Source organism: Leiobunum rupestre, chromosome 1 (genome assembly GCF_980474605.1).
Source record: "Leiobunum rupestre chromosome 1, qqLeiRupe1.1.hap1, whole genome shotgun sequence".
Classification (NCBI taxonomy): Eukaryota; Metazoa; Arthropoda; class Arachnida; order Opiliones; family Sclerosomatidae; genus Leiobunum; species Leiobunum rupestre.
In genome coordinates this window covers 66,151,231-66,167,732 of record NC_143384.1, presented here as the reverse complement: position 1 = coordinate 66,167,732, position 16,502 = coordinate 66,151,231, and the positions used below count along the sequence as shown (strand labels likewise).

The 16,502-nt window shown below is 34.7% G+C and overlaps 1 long non-coding RNA gene across 1 annotated transcript; it reads right to left on the bottom strand.

The window, feature by feature from the left end:
* Window positions 1-13,556: 13,556 nt before the first annotated feature.
* On the bottom strand, window positions 13,557-14,207 carry LOC149966166 (uncharacterized). Its single transcript, XR_016480251.1, has 3 exons — window positions 14,168-14,207; window positions 13,771-14,096; window positions 13,557-13,701 (listed from the first exon to the last, which is right to left on the bottom strand). It is a non-coding gene; the product is annotated as an uncharacterized LOC149966166 (long non-coding RNA).
* Window positions 14,208-16,502: the final 2,295 nt, after the last annotated feature.

Sequence of the window (16,502 nt, the reverse complement as noted above, 5' to 3'; positions counted from 1 at the left end):
CAAAACAAACAGAAGCGATTTCACCACGTTTAGAGATGCACTCACGAAAACCCATGCCAAGGCGGCTCTGGGGAGTTGATAGTTCCCAAATTCCACGGAATGGCTGGGCTCCAAAGAGTCGCCAACAATAGAAAGGAGCGCTCGGCGGGAGAGCCGCCATATCTTACCCTCAACCACCCGAATGGAAGCGAGAGGCAAGCGCTGTTGCGGAAACCGTGTGCGAACGAAAACGCCAAAACGCCAGAGACGGAAACGGCAGAAGATCGCCGAATCCCGATTTCCCGACTTGCTTTGTTGTTGCTTGTCGAACGCGCGTGAATTTTAGGGATGAAAATCTGGTGCAACTATAGGAAAATATGGCTTGCTTTCTACGGCCTTTCCCTCTCTGGTTTAAAATGCGAGTGTAGGAGGATTCTACCGTGGCGTAAGAGAACGACGTTATAGTGGACGGTGGGAATGCTACCGTGGCGTTAGAAAACGGCCTGTTTGCGAACGGCGGCGGCGGGGACTGTCAAGGGCGTATCCAGGATTTTATTTCAGGGGGGGGGTTTGAGGGAAAATTTCAAGGGGGGGGTGTTGACGGAAGTTTCACCGATTTTTATTAGGCACCCCCCCCGTCATCAGCATTTCGGGGGGGGGGTTTGAACCCCCAAAACCCCCCCTTAAATACGCCCATGGGGACTGTAGCGGCTACGGGAGTTTTACTTTAGCCTATACTAGGCTCGTGTAAAACTAAAAAGTGATAATTCTAATATCCTATATATCATAGTGCTGCATACCATTGATATGAAGGTAGTTCATGAAATAAATGAACACACACATGCTCCAAATGTTGCAGAGATTGAAGCTCAGTTCGCTAAGAAAATAAATCATGCTCACCTTCGAAATCACTGTGGCTAAATCGATCGGAGACGTATACCCAGATATCAATATAAAATTGTGCTGTTTCCACCTATCCCAGCCAGTATCACCCAATTAGTGAACAACAATAAATAATTTTATTTAAGAGATTTTAAAAAAGTGAGATTTCTTACACCAAATTTCCCTATACACCGAACTTACAGATAATTCCTTACACCAAACTTTCCTACACTGAATTTGTTTACACCGAACTTCACTAGACTCGATTTAGCCAACTTTTGTCGCCCCAGGTTGTTGTCCTTTTTTCAGTCACCGCTGTTTCGAAACATGGCGATTATATCTTCCAACAGCGCATGTAACGTCACGCCATAAATAAAAGACAGCTAGAAGCGAAAGGTAGCAGATGGCCACCATACCGTCAAAACTGGAAAAATTAAAAACTGTACAGTTGAAAATCATGACATTCACGTTTCTGATAAGTGTTACCAACTCTCATTAAGGGGGATGGCGCTATTCTGCCTGCACGTTTCAGAAACGCATTATCTCCAAAAATAACAAACTGAAAATGAAAAAAATTGTCGATAATGCGTTTCTGAAATGTAGGGTAGTATTGCCTAGCGGTGAAACCTCAAGACGGAATTTTTCAAATACCGGGATATTTTCACCAAACTTTCATTTTGCCGATGCTAAGGCAAGAGTGGAAATAATCGTGGGCAAAAATTATATACCGAATTGATCGATATTTCGGGCACAATTTAAAACCGTAGACATGGCAAATTAGGGAAACGTGAGCCTGAGGTAAATATTTTAGAAAATATTTTAGCAAAAAAATGTCCTAAGCCTTTCTGTTTCGTTTATTTTTTTTAACTAAGGTAGCGTCAGTGGAATTGTGTAAGTGTAATTCATCTTAACTGAGCAATAAAATTAGCGTTACTGACTCAATTATTTTTCACCCAATAAAAATTACACTGATCATTAATATTTTAAACCTATGGAATTAAGCTCTTAATAAAATGTTGAATTATTCAAATTAATAAAAAACGTGGATAGTAAGTTTGAATATCGTTTTATCAAATTCAACTGGAAAAGGTTAATTGCTTATCGCTATCAATGAATATTAATTAATTTGCACTTACCAACGCTATCCACAAATTCACTTTGAATTAAAATAACAACGAGCACCGCCAGGATAGGCCGAGCGGGATAGGCAACCAAACCAGACACGTCTTTATGATTTCATCAATCTACCCCGAGTAGCGACGTAGTCTCTTGTTATTGAATTTTTATTATTTAACACACTATGACGTGTTTAGGTATTGCGCAAAAGCGACGCTGGGAAATATCTAATGTCAAATGTACCGTTAACCTGTCAAACATTTTTACGCTTTTGGGATCTGTTTGTAACATTACTTCTTCTAATCACATAACACGACGCAACTCAAATATAAAGGTTCATATATCTACATAAAATGTATTGGTAGGAGATCGTAGTCAAAAAACTAGAAAATCCGAAAAAAAAACATTTAAACCCAACATTTAAGTTTTGGGTGTTTTTGATAATATTGTTTTAACGCCAGACATATATACAATAACATTTGCCTCGTTTATCTCTCGATACTACATATTTTAACCCAGATGACCCCAGTAACGCGGGGACTACCCTTTTAGATGGTAATACGGAGAAAGGTACGGTTGGAAACCCTGGGTTAGTTACGAACAGTGGCGTAGCTATCATAGGGCTGGGCGGTGCGGTGCAGGGGTGGCCCCTAAGCCTAGGCTATACTGTGGAAAAATTCGGGACGTATTTATGTAACGTGAATACTTCGACTTTCGTCACGCCGCTAACTGAAACTGCAGCAAAATATGATAATGATCCCCAATTTCAAGTAAAACGGCAGAGAAAAGTTAAAAATCATTTGGACGAATTAGCTTCTGACCACCGATTCGAAAAAAGGGAAGATATTTTTAAAGTGACCATTTTCAATAATGTGTTAGACATTTTGATATCTCAAGCGGCGTTTTACTGCTATGAGATAAATCTGTGACACGTTTGATTTTCTAACGCCAAACGTTTTAGTATATATCGACGAAACAGTTTTATTACAAAAATGTGATCAATTTCAGATAAAATATTCTGATATAATAGGACCAAATTTATCGCTTCAATTTCTCAATGTTTACCATTTGCTTCTACCTGAATTAACCGAACCGTGGACTGTTCAACAATTATAAGGAAATTCGGAGTTCTTGAATGTGACGTTACAGAAGTGTTTACTGCAATGTTATTATCTCACACTATACCTGTAACTTCTGCAACAGCTGAAAGATCTTTCAGCAAACTAAAAATAATTAAAAGTTATTTGCGGAATAGTCTGAGACAAAATCGGCTTTGCCATTTACTATTAATAGCAATCGAGAACAAGGCTGCATCAAAATTAAATTTGAACGAAGTTATTGATAATTTTTAAAACATTAAAGCGCGCAAAAGAGTGTAAGTTTTCATTTAAAAAATTTTAAATAGAAAAATAAAAGATTTTTCTTTATCTATTTTTTTAAAAACATATTGGTTGGGGGCCCATTTGTTTTTTGCACCGGGGTCCCTTGCCCTTTAGCTACGCCACTAGTTAAACACTTAACCCACAAAGAAAATAATCATCCAACGTCGCCGGCACTGTATAAATTTAATTCTTGGTCTCCAAAATAAAACGTATTTTACAGCTAAGTCCCACGAGTGACGAGACTAGAGTCTAGAGTATCAAAAACGAAACTAAAACCAAACCAACTTTCGAAAATTGATATTAAGTCGAGGCGCGCCACCGCATAGAGAGAGTTAGAGGCCGGAGCCTGGAGCTGGCGTGAAGAGAGTAAGGGAAAACGTATTCCGAGAAGCTACGCATTTCAATTCTCCCCGTGGTTATTTTAGCGAGGACAGGCACCAGTTCGTCACAGTATAGTATACATATTGCATACTCGTTTTCTTAGTTCTTTTATGTTGCGGTAAAGCAGACCTTTCGTATATATATGGCAGGTTGGCAGGTAAACCTGCAAATCTGCGATAATATGATCTACCCAACCTGTATCTGCCACTCTTTTCACCGGTCCAACCTGCAACCTGCAAAAAATATTTTCTATCGTGATCTGATCTGACCGGACCTGCGCAGGTTGCAGTTATCTGCAGACCTGCACAGTTAATCTGTACAGTTCCCACCTTTGGAGCGAGGTTGAAGGAGCAGATAATTTTACTGAAAATCACATGGACATGTTGGTTCCAGTAGTCACTCTTGAGACCACACACGAGTCCCCGTGGACTGAATTAGAATGAATATTCTTTTACGAATTTTAGTAGTTCCTTAATACTCAAAATTTAAGTATTCTATTGTTCGATTTTCTCACTGTGATTCTAGAGTCTAGACTACGTTTTGTCTAAAATACTAGTCTTAACTAGTCTTAAATATAAATAATTAAGCAAATAATTTTTTTTTAAATAAATCCAACGCAATCAAACACAGATTAACGTATTTACACTAAAAATACGCATTTTGAAAAACCAAGGGGGAAGGGGGGGGGCGAAAATAACCAAAATTGCCTCACGTAATTAATGGACGCTCCCTTTTTACCTCTCCGAGGGGACAAAGTCCCCTAGGAGGGGTTATACAACCACCGTGTCTGTCTGTGGGTCTGTGGGTCTGTCTGTCAGGCCTGCGAACGCGTTCGCATTTTCGGTGCAAAGTGTAATCACTGCGTTCGCAGTTTCTCGAAGGGTTGGCAAAACCACCGTATGACGGTGAGCGTTAACGGTTTCATTTGCGGTTTGGTTTGGATGGTGTTTTTTCGCTCACCGTCGTGACGGTTTGGTGTATTACGTTTTTGTAATGTTTATGCGTAGGTTGTGTGTGTTGAGTTTGTTGTGTTTGTGTGCGACTTTATTATTTTAGGTACTTTTCATTTATTTTCTTTGGGCTACCTTGTACTAAGTTTGGGCTATTTCATACTTTTTTAAATTCAACCATTTTTTTGGGCAAATTAATTTCTTTTTTGGGTAGATTAATATTAAGTGAAATAAAACCAATTATCTAAAATTGTACATATTTCAATCTTTGTTTTTTAGATATAGAATCCTATACAATGACAAGATATTTTAATTAAACCAAAAAAAATCCTCCAGAATCCAGTATGAAAATTTATCACCCGCAAACTAATCTTGATATTTTATTTAATTCTAAATGTTTTTCTTCTAGAATCCTCTGTAAAACCCAATTCCCGGTAGAGTAAACTTGATATTTTATTTATTTCTAAATCTTTTTCTTCTAGAATCCACTATAATAACAAAGTATCTGTAAAGGAAAGATGATATTTTATATTAATATAAATAATTTTCATCTTGAATCCACTGTTATAACCTACTTTATGTACAGTAAACATGACATTTTATTTAATTCTAAATAATTTGCATCTAGAATCCACTGTAATAACCTACTATATGTATAGTAAACATGATATTTTATTTAATTCTAAATAATTTTCATCTAGAATCCACCATAATAGCAAAGTATCTGTAAAGATATTTCATTTTATACTAAATAATTTTCATTTAGAATCCACTTTAATAACCTGTTATATGTACAGTAAACATGACGTTTTAATTAATTCTTAGTAATTTGCATCTAGAATCCACGGTTATAACCTATTCCCTGTACTGTAAACTTAATATTTTATTTAATTCTAAAATTTTCTTCTAGAATCCACTATAATAACCTTTTCCCTATATAGTAAAAATTAATATTTTATTTAATTCTAAAAATTTTCTTCTAGAATTCACTATAATAACCTTTTCCCTATACAGTAAACTTAATATTTTATTTAATTATAAATATTTTCTTCTAGAATCCACTTAAATAACATAACATCTGTAAAGTTAAGATGATTTTTTTTTATTCTAAATAATTTTCTCTACAAATAACGTCAGGTCAATATGTTTTTAATATTTAAAGTTTTTTGTTGGAATTAGTTACAGTAGAATTACTTCATTCTGTAATTAATAGTAACTTGAATCATCAAGCTCCATTTATTTCAAAAAGGATATCAAACAACACACGAAGCTGGCTAACGCCAGATATAAATCATAATATGCATCTGAGAAATGCGTACCTAAGAAAGAACCGGAAGAATGCTGTTTTTAAAAATCAATATCAACGACTCAGAAACAAAGTAAATAACCTAATTAAATAAGCTAAAAAGAAATCGCTACAGTCAAGTATTGAAGGTTCAAAGCTGGGCAGTAGTAGCACGTGGAAAACTTTAAACCACCACCTTTAACCCCCTGTGGAGAGAATATCGCATATTAGAATCGGTGACAAAATAATTTCTGAATTTCAATACATTGCAGTGGAATTTAATAAATATTCCAGTAACTTCAATATTACAGCCTTGAATACTATTAGTGACCTGCCGACTCAACTGTTTAAATTTCTGGATTCATTCAATGTGTTCATTCCACGATATTTTTTTTTTAATTTTGTTACTCTATCGATATCGTGTTGTTTTAAAGTAATCAAATTAGGAAAAGAGTGTTTTAAATTTGGGGACAGAACCATAAACTTGGTTTTCATTTTATTCAGTTTTAAATTCTGATTTGAAAGTTTTGTTTTGAGATTTTTTATATCCAATTCCATATTATATATTAAGTCCGAAATACTGTTTGAGGCAGTCATTAGCGAACTGTCATCTGCATATTCGTGTGCTGTGCTATTCACCAGACAAGTATGAATATCGGCTGTATATATATTAAATAATAGGGGCCCCAGTACACTTCCCTGGGGTACCCCGCTGTAAATAGGTAGTCCTGGTGATGTATAACCGTCTATAACAACAGATTGACTTCTGTGTGTGAGTTACGATGTAAACCATTTATTTTCAGTATTCTTTACGCCATAACATTCCAGAATTTGAAGTAGTATTTGGTGACTAACGGAATCAAAAGCCTTTGACATATCCACAAACACCAAACCAACGATCTTCCGCTCTTTTAACTTATTAATAATTGATTCAAAAAGGTCTCTCGTACATGTTAAAGTTGAATGGCCGCTCCTGTAGCCACATTGTTTTAGGTATAGAATATCATCTTCTATGGCATACTGATATAACTGGTCATATGCTATTCTCTCAAGAGTTTTCGATAGACAAGCCAAAACTGATATTAACCTGAATTCGCTTAATTCTTGAGCGGTATTGCTTTTGCCTTTTTCCATTCTGTGAGGAAAACACCGGAAAAGAAAGATAGGTTTATGATATATGTTAATATTGGAGATATGATGTGTGCTACAGCGTGAATTAGGGCAGGATTTAGATTATCTATCCCAGTTGATTTTGTTGGAATGATTTCAGACAGATGCTTGAAAACGAATTTCTCGTTAACGTCCCGAAATTTAAACATTTGAGTCGGCATGTCACTTATAGTATTCAATCCAGCTAGGAACCTTCAATACTTTACTGTAGCGATTTCTTTTTAGCTTGTTCAATTAGGTTATTTACTTTGTTTCTGAGTCGTTGATATTGATTTTTAAAAACAGCATTCTTCCGGCTCTTTCTTAGGTACGCATTTCTCAGATGCATATTATGTTTCATATCTGGCGTTAGCCAGCTTGGTGTGTTATTTATTATCTTTAATATCCTTTTTGAAATAAATGGAGCTTGATGATTCAAGTTACTATTAATTACAGAATAAAGTAATTCTACTGTAACTGATTGCAACAAAAAAAAGCTTTAAATATCAAAAACATATTGATATGGCGTTAGTTGTAGAGAAAATTATTTAGAATAAAATAAAATATCATCTTTTACTTTGCAGATAATATGTTATTATACTGGATTCTAGATGCAAATTATTTAGAATTAAATAAAACGTCATGTTTACTGTACATATAATAGGTTATTACAGTGGATACTAGATGCAAATCATTTAGAATTAAATAAAATATTAAGTTTACTGTACAGGGAATAGGTTATTATAGTGGATTCTAGATGCAAATCATTAAGAATTAAATAAAACTGCATGTTTCCTATACAAATAGTAAGTTATAACAGTGGATTCTAGATGAAAATTATTTAGAATAAAATAAAATATCATCTTTACTTTACAGATACTTTGCTTTTATAGTGGTTTCTAGATGCAAATCATTTAGAATTAAATAAAACTGCATGTTTACAGTACATAAAGTAGGTTATTACAGTGGATTCTAGATGAAAATTATTTATATTAATATAAAATATCATCTTTCCTTTACAGATACTTTGTTATTACAGTGGATTCTGGATGTAAATTATTTAGAATAAAATAAAATATCAGGTTTACTCTACAGGGAATTGGGTTTTACAGAGGATTCTAGAAGAAAAACATTTAGAATTAAATAAAATATCAAGATTAGTTAGCGGGTGATAAATTTTTATACTGGATTCTGGAGGTTTTTTTGGTTTAATTAAAATATCTTGTCATTGTATATTATTCTATATCTAAAAAAACAAAGATTCTAATATGTACAATATTAGATAATTGGTCTTATTTTAAGCGTTTCGAGTGACGTGTGTAAAGTTATTATCTTTGATATGTGAAGTTGTATATTTTGTCAAATAGTACTCTCTTAACTATGTTAGTAGCAAACATACTGTATTCTAAGGATTCTAAGATTATAAAATTCTTTTTAGTTTTAGGGTAACGGGATTCTAGAGATTCTAAAGATTCTAAGATTCTTTTTAGTATCACCCTCAAATAAGTTCGGACCTATTTGTGGTCGTAGCCGCATGTGACTTGAAACAAGTTGGCCAGCCAAAATATACCTCTCCTCGGAAGAATTGTCCCTAGTGGTATTAGTTTATCGAGATAACCCTTAAAGATATATCTCCACAATTCAGAGTTATTTACTAAAAACGTGATCCTGGTTCAATCTCGCACGGTATACAATTTAATTATAATTAAAATAATTGAGACGAAACAACCGAGTTTAATTTATTCAGAATATTATAAATTAAGTAGTTACAACAGTGAGTTAGACGTACTAAAACAATGCACAATAATATTGAATATAACCCTATTTACAGAACAAGTTTATCAGTTAAATGTAATACGAAGCAAATTTTAATGAAAGATATATCTACAGAGCGTATTTGTATTTTTCTCGCTTACGAAATAACAAAACAAAAAGCCTTCTTTAAACCCCTTCACACGAAAAAATGATTATTAAAGCCAACAATACCGCCCAAAAGCTCAACACAATCAAAAAATTAAAATACAAAAACCCAATCGACCAAACTTTGGAGCCAAAACGACCAATAGAAAAATATATAATAACAACCCAATCAATCAGACCAGAGCAGAGCAAAAATAATTAATAGAAACATATATAATAACAACCCAATCGATCAGGCTCTGAGCAAAAATAACGCATATAAAAATATTTAATAATAACCCAAATTATCAGGCTTCAGAGCAAAAATAACGAATAGAAAAAATGTATAATAATATCCAAATCAATCAGACTTCAGGATCAAAATAGCTCATAGAAAAATATTATTACGCAGTCGAGTAATAAATTAGTTCAAAACCAAGCAATAGAAAATCAAGAAGCGCAACACCTTACCATTCACAAATACGATTTTTAACGTTATTATAATGAAACCGGATAAGCTTTTGGGGATGACTTACGCTCTTAAAGGTTCCTCTAAGACTGGACGATTTTGCGGGAAAAAGGAAATAAACTTTAAAAATAGAAGATACAAATATAAGACAGAAAAACCAACAATACCAAAGATTAGACAAAAAAGTACGTTATCTGGATCAGTTAAAAGACACAACAAAAAAGCGTATCCGAAAAAATAAACCTACTGACAATTAAAGAGTTTAACAACGTCATTGAATAATAAATTACAGATTTATAACACAACGTAAAAGGAAACAATAACACACCGGCAACGAATCAATTTTATTAATATTTAATAAAATATAAGATTAATATAATTTATAAATATTTAATAAAATATAAGATTAATATAATTTATAAATATTTAATAAAATATAAGATTAAAATAATTTATTACTATTTAATTAAATATAAGATTAATATAATTTATAAATATTTCATTAAATATAAGAGTAATATAATTTATAAATATTTCATTAAATATAGGATTAATATAATTTATAAATATTTAATTAAATATAAGCTTTATATAATTTATAAATATTTCATTAAATATAAGATTAATATAATTTATAAATATTTAAAATGATGTAGTTTAAATTATAGTACCTAACTTTATAACTTTGTAAATGACATTCACCAAAGCTGTTTTTTTAGAAAAACACCGTAACCTAACAAGCGTTGGTGGCTGAGTGGTTAGAGTAAATCTCTTCCACGAAGCAGACCCGGGTTCAATTCCCGGCCGCCGCCAATAAATCGCAAATTGATACTAAGACGAATACCGTGAACAATTGGTGGAAACCCTGCCATTGGGCGTTGAGAGGTTGTATAACACTCAACATTTGGTACGTCCCAAAGTCATGAAGTTGGAGAGAAGACGCCCGTACAAACACAACAGACTCAACATCCACAACCATCATAACACAAACACCACAAACTTAACACCCACAACCGTCATAACACGAACTCAACATGCACAACCATCAAAACACAAACACAACAAACTCAACACTCACAACCGTCATAACACGAACTCAACATTCACAACCTACGCATAAACATTACAAAAACGTAATACACAATCGAACTGAGTTAAAACCGTCGGTGAGCGTTAACGAAAAAACACCATCGAAACCAAACCAAACCGCAAATGAATCCGTTAACGCTCACCGTCACACGGTGGTTTTGCCAACCCTTCGAGAAACTGCGAACGCAGAGGTTTCGAGAAACTGCGTACGCAATGATTAACCTTTGCATGGAAAATGCGAACGCCTTCGCAGGACAGACAGACATGGTGATTGTAATACCCCTCTAGGGTACAAAGTACCCTCGGAGAGGTAAAAATAGGAACATTATTCGAGACTATTAAAATGACTACGACAAACGTTGACTTATCTCAGGCAGTGAGATAAAACACCAAACTTTTTAGGCGTTTTTTCTACCGATAATTTGAAACCCGTCGCGAAATACCCACAATCGCTTATCATTAATTTTAATAAAAGTGGCGATACAGGTTCGCATTGGATTTGCGTCTACGTCGATGGCTGAAAACGAGGATTCTACTTTGATTCAATGGGGCTTCACCAGTTTTTACCACCAATCAGAAAATATTTAAATTCAATGTGTAAGACGTGGACATTTAGTAAAAGACGATTGCAAGGACTAACTAGAAACGTTTGCGGCGAATATTGCGTAATGTGTATTTTGCATAGAACTAAAGGATAGAGTACAAAAACGTACAAGCAAAAGTTTTCAAAAATGTTTTGAAAAAAACGACCAAAAGATTTCGCAAATCATGCTAGAAAAATCATCACAACGAATTTGGCGATTCCATTAGCTAGAAACAGAGGTAATGGTGACTGACTGGAAAAAATCCAGTTCCAGAAAAAAAATATACCCACGCCATCTGGTATCTTTTAGAGATAAGACCCAACCCTCTCGAAAACATGCGCGCTCTTCTACGAGCGCCAAACCATTTGCTTTCAAATAAAATAAACCATCCAAAAAACAAAAAAAAAAGGCAAATAGAATCAGGAAGTATTGGTATAATAGTTAGGACAACGGGGTGGTTTACGCAATCTAGCATGAAAACAAATCATTGGTAGAAATATATTATTGCATTATTCTCGCACGTTCTATTTAAAGTACTTTCTAAAAGTCATTGAAATCTGTTACTGTCATGAACCATTGAAAGATGATTTCTAGCCGTCATTAACCAAATATGTTCAGTAAACGCAAAATAATATTGGTGAATAAACATTGCCTGGGTTAATTTAACTGAGATTTAGTTAGCTTTGGGCCTTGTAATGATAAAAAGACTCGGCCATTTTATTTAATAAAATAAACTCATGTAAGCGAAAAAAACAATTGTAATAAATTTTTCTATGTAACTCTTTTCACTCTTAATAAATTCTTTAAACTTCACATACCTTATTAGTGCTTAACCCTGAGAAACAACAAAACGATCGCGACAAGATGAATTTAACTTTGATCTCTACGTTTCTGGTCGATAGATTTATTATACACTTCCACCACTACAGAACTGTGTTTTCTCTACAAGTGAGATTTAAAGTTTGAGGTAGAATGCCACGTTCCTTTTATTTCCACACGTTAACTTATAGCGCTATTACTTTTTGGACATCGCACACGAAAAAACTTTAAGTCTAATACTACTGAGCCGTAGCAGACCCGGGTTCGATTCCCGGCCGGCGCCAATAAATCGCAAATAGACACTTAGACGAATACCGTGAAAAATTGGAGGAAACCCTGCCATTGGAAGTTGAGAGGTTGCCATAACACTCGGTACCATAGATGGGCGTTTCGCGAGTTTTCAGTATCTGTTTCACTCCTTCGCTTGAGTGAAAATCACCGAACACCAATTACTCACATCACAGCAGAAATTAATTTGGACCAGCTCTATAATTCCTGGAATGAGCATGATCACTACAAAAATAGCGGCGACCGTGTAAGAGTGATCGTCCTTCACAGATATTAGCGTGAGTAGAGCCGTTCCCCCGTAGATCTAAGTGCCGAAGTCAAGGAGTGAATTGCCACCTAGTGCTCTATTTTAAAAGAAAACAAACATATCGTGTTCATTAACACAATTTTCAAGATACCGATAAAAAACCTAATTTAAGGGTTATCATCTCTCAACAATTTAAACTGTTGGTTTAAACATGGACACTGTATCTCTAACCGGACGGAAAAAGCTGTAGCTTCCAGCATACAAAATCACCTGCCGCCGCCACCGTCTCTCTGTAAAGGGGGGGAGGTTCAAGAATTTTTAAAGTTTCGGGGCTGTCAAGGCCATATAATTCGTCACGTGGTCGAAAAAACGTTCTTTATCGTTTGAATACGACACCTGGTGAAATAAATTCAAATTATTCTGAGAATTATGGGAAGATCGTCTGCTTAGGAATAGTTTTTTTTAAATCGTTCCTGCATTATCTTCGTAATTTAAAGGGTTATTTAATGATAATGAAAAAGTTGAATACTTTAAACAGGTAAGCAATTTATTCCTAAACTATTCTTTATAGTTTTCATACATCAAATTATACAAAATATTAAATTTTTATAGTTAAAGTTGAAATTTAAGCCAAGGTGGTAATGTGAGGAATAGAAATCTCTTATACATATTTCAAACATGGAAAACCAAAACAAGTAAGTTGCATTTACAGTGTAAACAGAGTCTATAGTGGATAGACTGTGGTGTAAATATAGTTACCGTTGCTATTGCTATGTAGTTTTTAATATGACAATGTTTTTATTTGTAGATTAGTGGTTACGCTGAATGACTTATTAGTGGCGTTGGAAACCTTAAATTGCATCTCAAGATTTATGAATTGTTTACATTTATTCGTTAATTCATTTAAGGTGTCTTCGTTATTTTTTTCTAGGGTTGAAGACTTCTCTTTAAGCTCCTTATTTTCAAATATCAACTGGTTAATCAGAGCATCCTTTTCATTAATAATTGATGAGTAATGGTCTTTTATTATACACGAATGTTCACAGTGGCTGATGGTAAACTCATTCTTCATGCTCATTTGTGGTACTGGTAACGTACTTTCCTCGTTGTTAATAACAACATCTGCTCTTAGCGACAACGTTTCATCCGGAGGAAGAACCAGATAGTTATAACCTAACCGTACTATGAATAAAAACAAGGTAAAAATGTTATAATTTATTATAAATAAATAATTATAAGTTAATTTCCAACCTTTGAAAGGCTTTAAAACAATATGTTCAAAAGATTTCCAAGGAAAGTAACAAGGGAGAAAATCATTGTAATGTTTGACTCCAGCTGGGTTGAAATGGTATCTGCAGATTTTGCTAGTTGCTGAAGGAATCCAGTTTCAAAATTTGCTTTTGAACTTGTGCATGGTTTAGAAATCATGAGGAGCTGATTGAATCCTACTAATCCATTCCTCTTTCAAAGTCTTGTCCCTTGGAAACAAATGAAAGCTAGCTTTACTCTTGTAGCTGTTTTTCCCACAACCGATAACACAACATCTTGTTCCTCCCCTTTTGGGAGTTTCTGAAGAACTGTAAATAATATACTATCATTAAAAATTGAACATTCAATAAAATAAGCGAAATTATTTATTATAAATTACCTGTTTTGTCTCTCGATCTCGTTTGAAAATCGTATTTTATACCTAAAGTTATTAAGCCTTACCGATAACTTAAGTAGCAGACGATTTATACAGTCCTAGCTAAGCAGACAGAAATCGCGAAAATGTTGATACCCATAATACCTAGCGAATCCCCAGTAGATGGCGCATTTCAAACGATAAAGAAATAACGTTTACATTCTTTCGAATGACCTTGACGGCCCTGCAAATCGAGTACGGCCGATTATTTCAGCTAATACGAAGTAGGCCGCAAACGGACAGTGAGGGGGTACCTCTTTTAAGCTGCTTTTCACGTCCGGTTAGAGATACAGTGTCCATGGTTTAAAAAAGGAACGGATACATAAAATAACATTCATTTTGTGTTTTGGGCTCAGAGGTTTTTCAATCATTCCCAAACAGTTCAATTTCATAACTTGAACAATATCTTAATCTTAATACATTTAACCCGTTGTTGACGGTGCCGTAGCATTTCACGTCAACTAATTTATCAAGGTCCTGTTATAAATTAGTTGACGGGAAATGCTACGGCACCGTCAACAATGGGTTAAATGTATCCCGTCAATAATGTGAACCAGATCGAGTCATTTTTAAATTGGATGTCCGAGGCCTGAATATTCGTGGCCTCGGTAGTCCAATGGTAGTGGCGTTGGGACGGTAACCCAAAGGTCGTAGGGTCGATTCCTACCCGAGGTGATATGATTTTTCTCAGTCACTCTGGTATGGAACAATACGCAGAGGTATTCCTTGATTTAAATGAAACTTCTAATTATATTAATTCCTGCGTAATTATAAAACATAAATTTTCAAACGTTCCTACGCCACTGAGTCTAGCTAATTGTTTACATAAAATAATTAGTATGACAATGTACGATGTCGGTTAATGATAGTCTGTCGAGGGGTGATTGCGTGATCGGAATATTCTAAACCGAAAATACGTCGAAAAACATCCTTACGGCATTATATACGAATCAAAACGCGTGCGGGTCTAAAATTCAAACAAAACTGCCTTCAGAAACAAAAATGAAGTTTAAAATGTGTTCCAATTGAACCCACGGAGAGTTGTCAGTCGTTAGGATGTAATGATTTATATGGTCATTGCCAGTAGCGTAGCCAGAAATTCGTCAAGTATGTAAATATTAAGAGGGGGTCGAGAAGGGGGCGGAAATTTAGTACAGTCAAAGGTAGGCCCAAGGGGGGTGACACGGAACCCCCTGTCTACGCCACTGGTCATTGCCGAGACAGACTATTATTTAAAAATTTATCATTGCGAGAAAACGAATTGTCCTTCTTACAGTATTATGTTACTTATGCTACAACTCATTGAAAATTAGTGAAGAATACTATCAGCTGAATAACTTTTTATACGAAACTGATGATTTCCGTGAATAACCTTTAATTCAGAATTTCAAGGTTACTCACGCCATGTATAAGCCGATAAAACCGCTCTTCAATTTGAACGGTGTTTGTTCCTTATTTCGTAGTGTGAAATTATCGTAGTCTATTTTATATAAATTCCAGCATCGAAAAAACCTAATGAAATATAAAGATTAAGATATTGTTCAAGTTATGAAATTGAACTGTTTGGGAATGATTGAAAAAACCTCTGAGCCCAAAACACAAAATGAATGTTATCTTATGTATCCGTTCCTTTTTTAAACCAACAGGTTAAATTGTTGAGAGATGATAACCCTTAAATTATGTTTTTTATCGGTATCTCGAAAATTGTGTTAATGAACACGATATGTTTGTTTTCTTTTAAAATAGAGCACTAGGTGGCAATTCACTCCTTGACTTCGGCACTTAGATCTACGGGGGAACGGCTCTACTCACGCTAATATCTGTGAAGGACGATCACTCTTACACGGTCGCCGCTATTTTTGTAGTGATCATGCTCATTCCAGGAATTATAGTGCTGGTCCAAATTAATTTATGCTGTGATGTGAGTAATTGGTGTTAGGTGATTTTCACTCAAGCGAAGGAGTGAAACAGATACTGAAAACTCGCGAAACGCCCATCTATGCTACAGTCAACCAAATCTAAATTTGGATAATAAAGCTAAACTCTACAAATTTGAAGAAATTTAAAAACCTACTAATAGCTCGTACCGATAGGTCTTCGAGCGAACAAAAAGACGCGAAACTCGGACCAAATAGATCTTCGAGTGAAAAACTAAATTAAATTAAATTAAATAGCCAGAAATTCCAAAGATAGACCGATTTCGTCCTATTTGGGACTCGTCAGTACCGTGCGGGAAATCTGGCTTGCGACTATAACATCGAATAGAGAAACTAAGCCTAAATATTAAAAATTTCAAAAC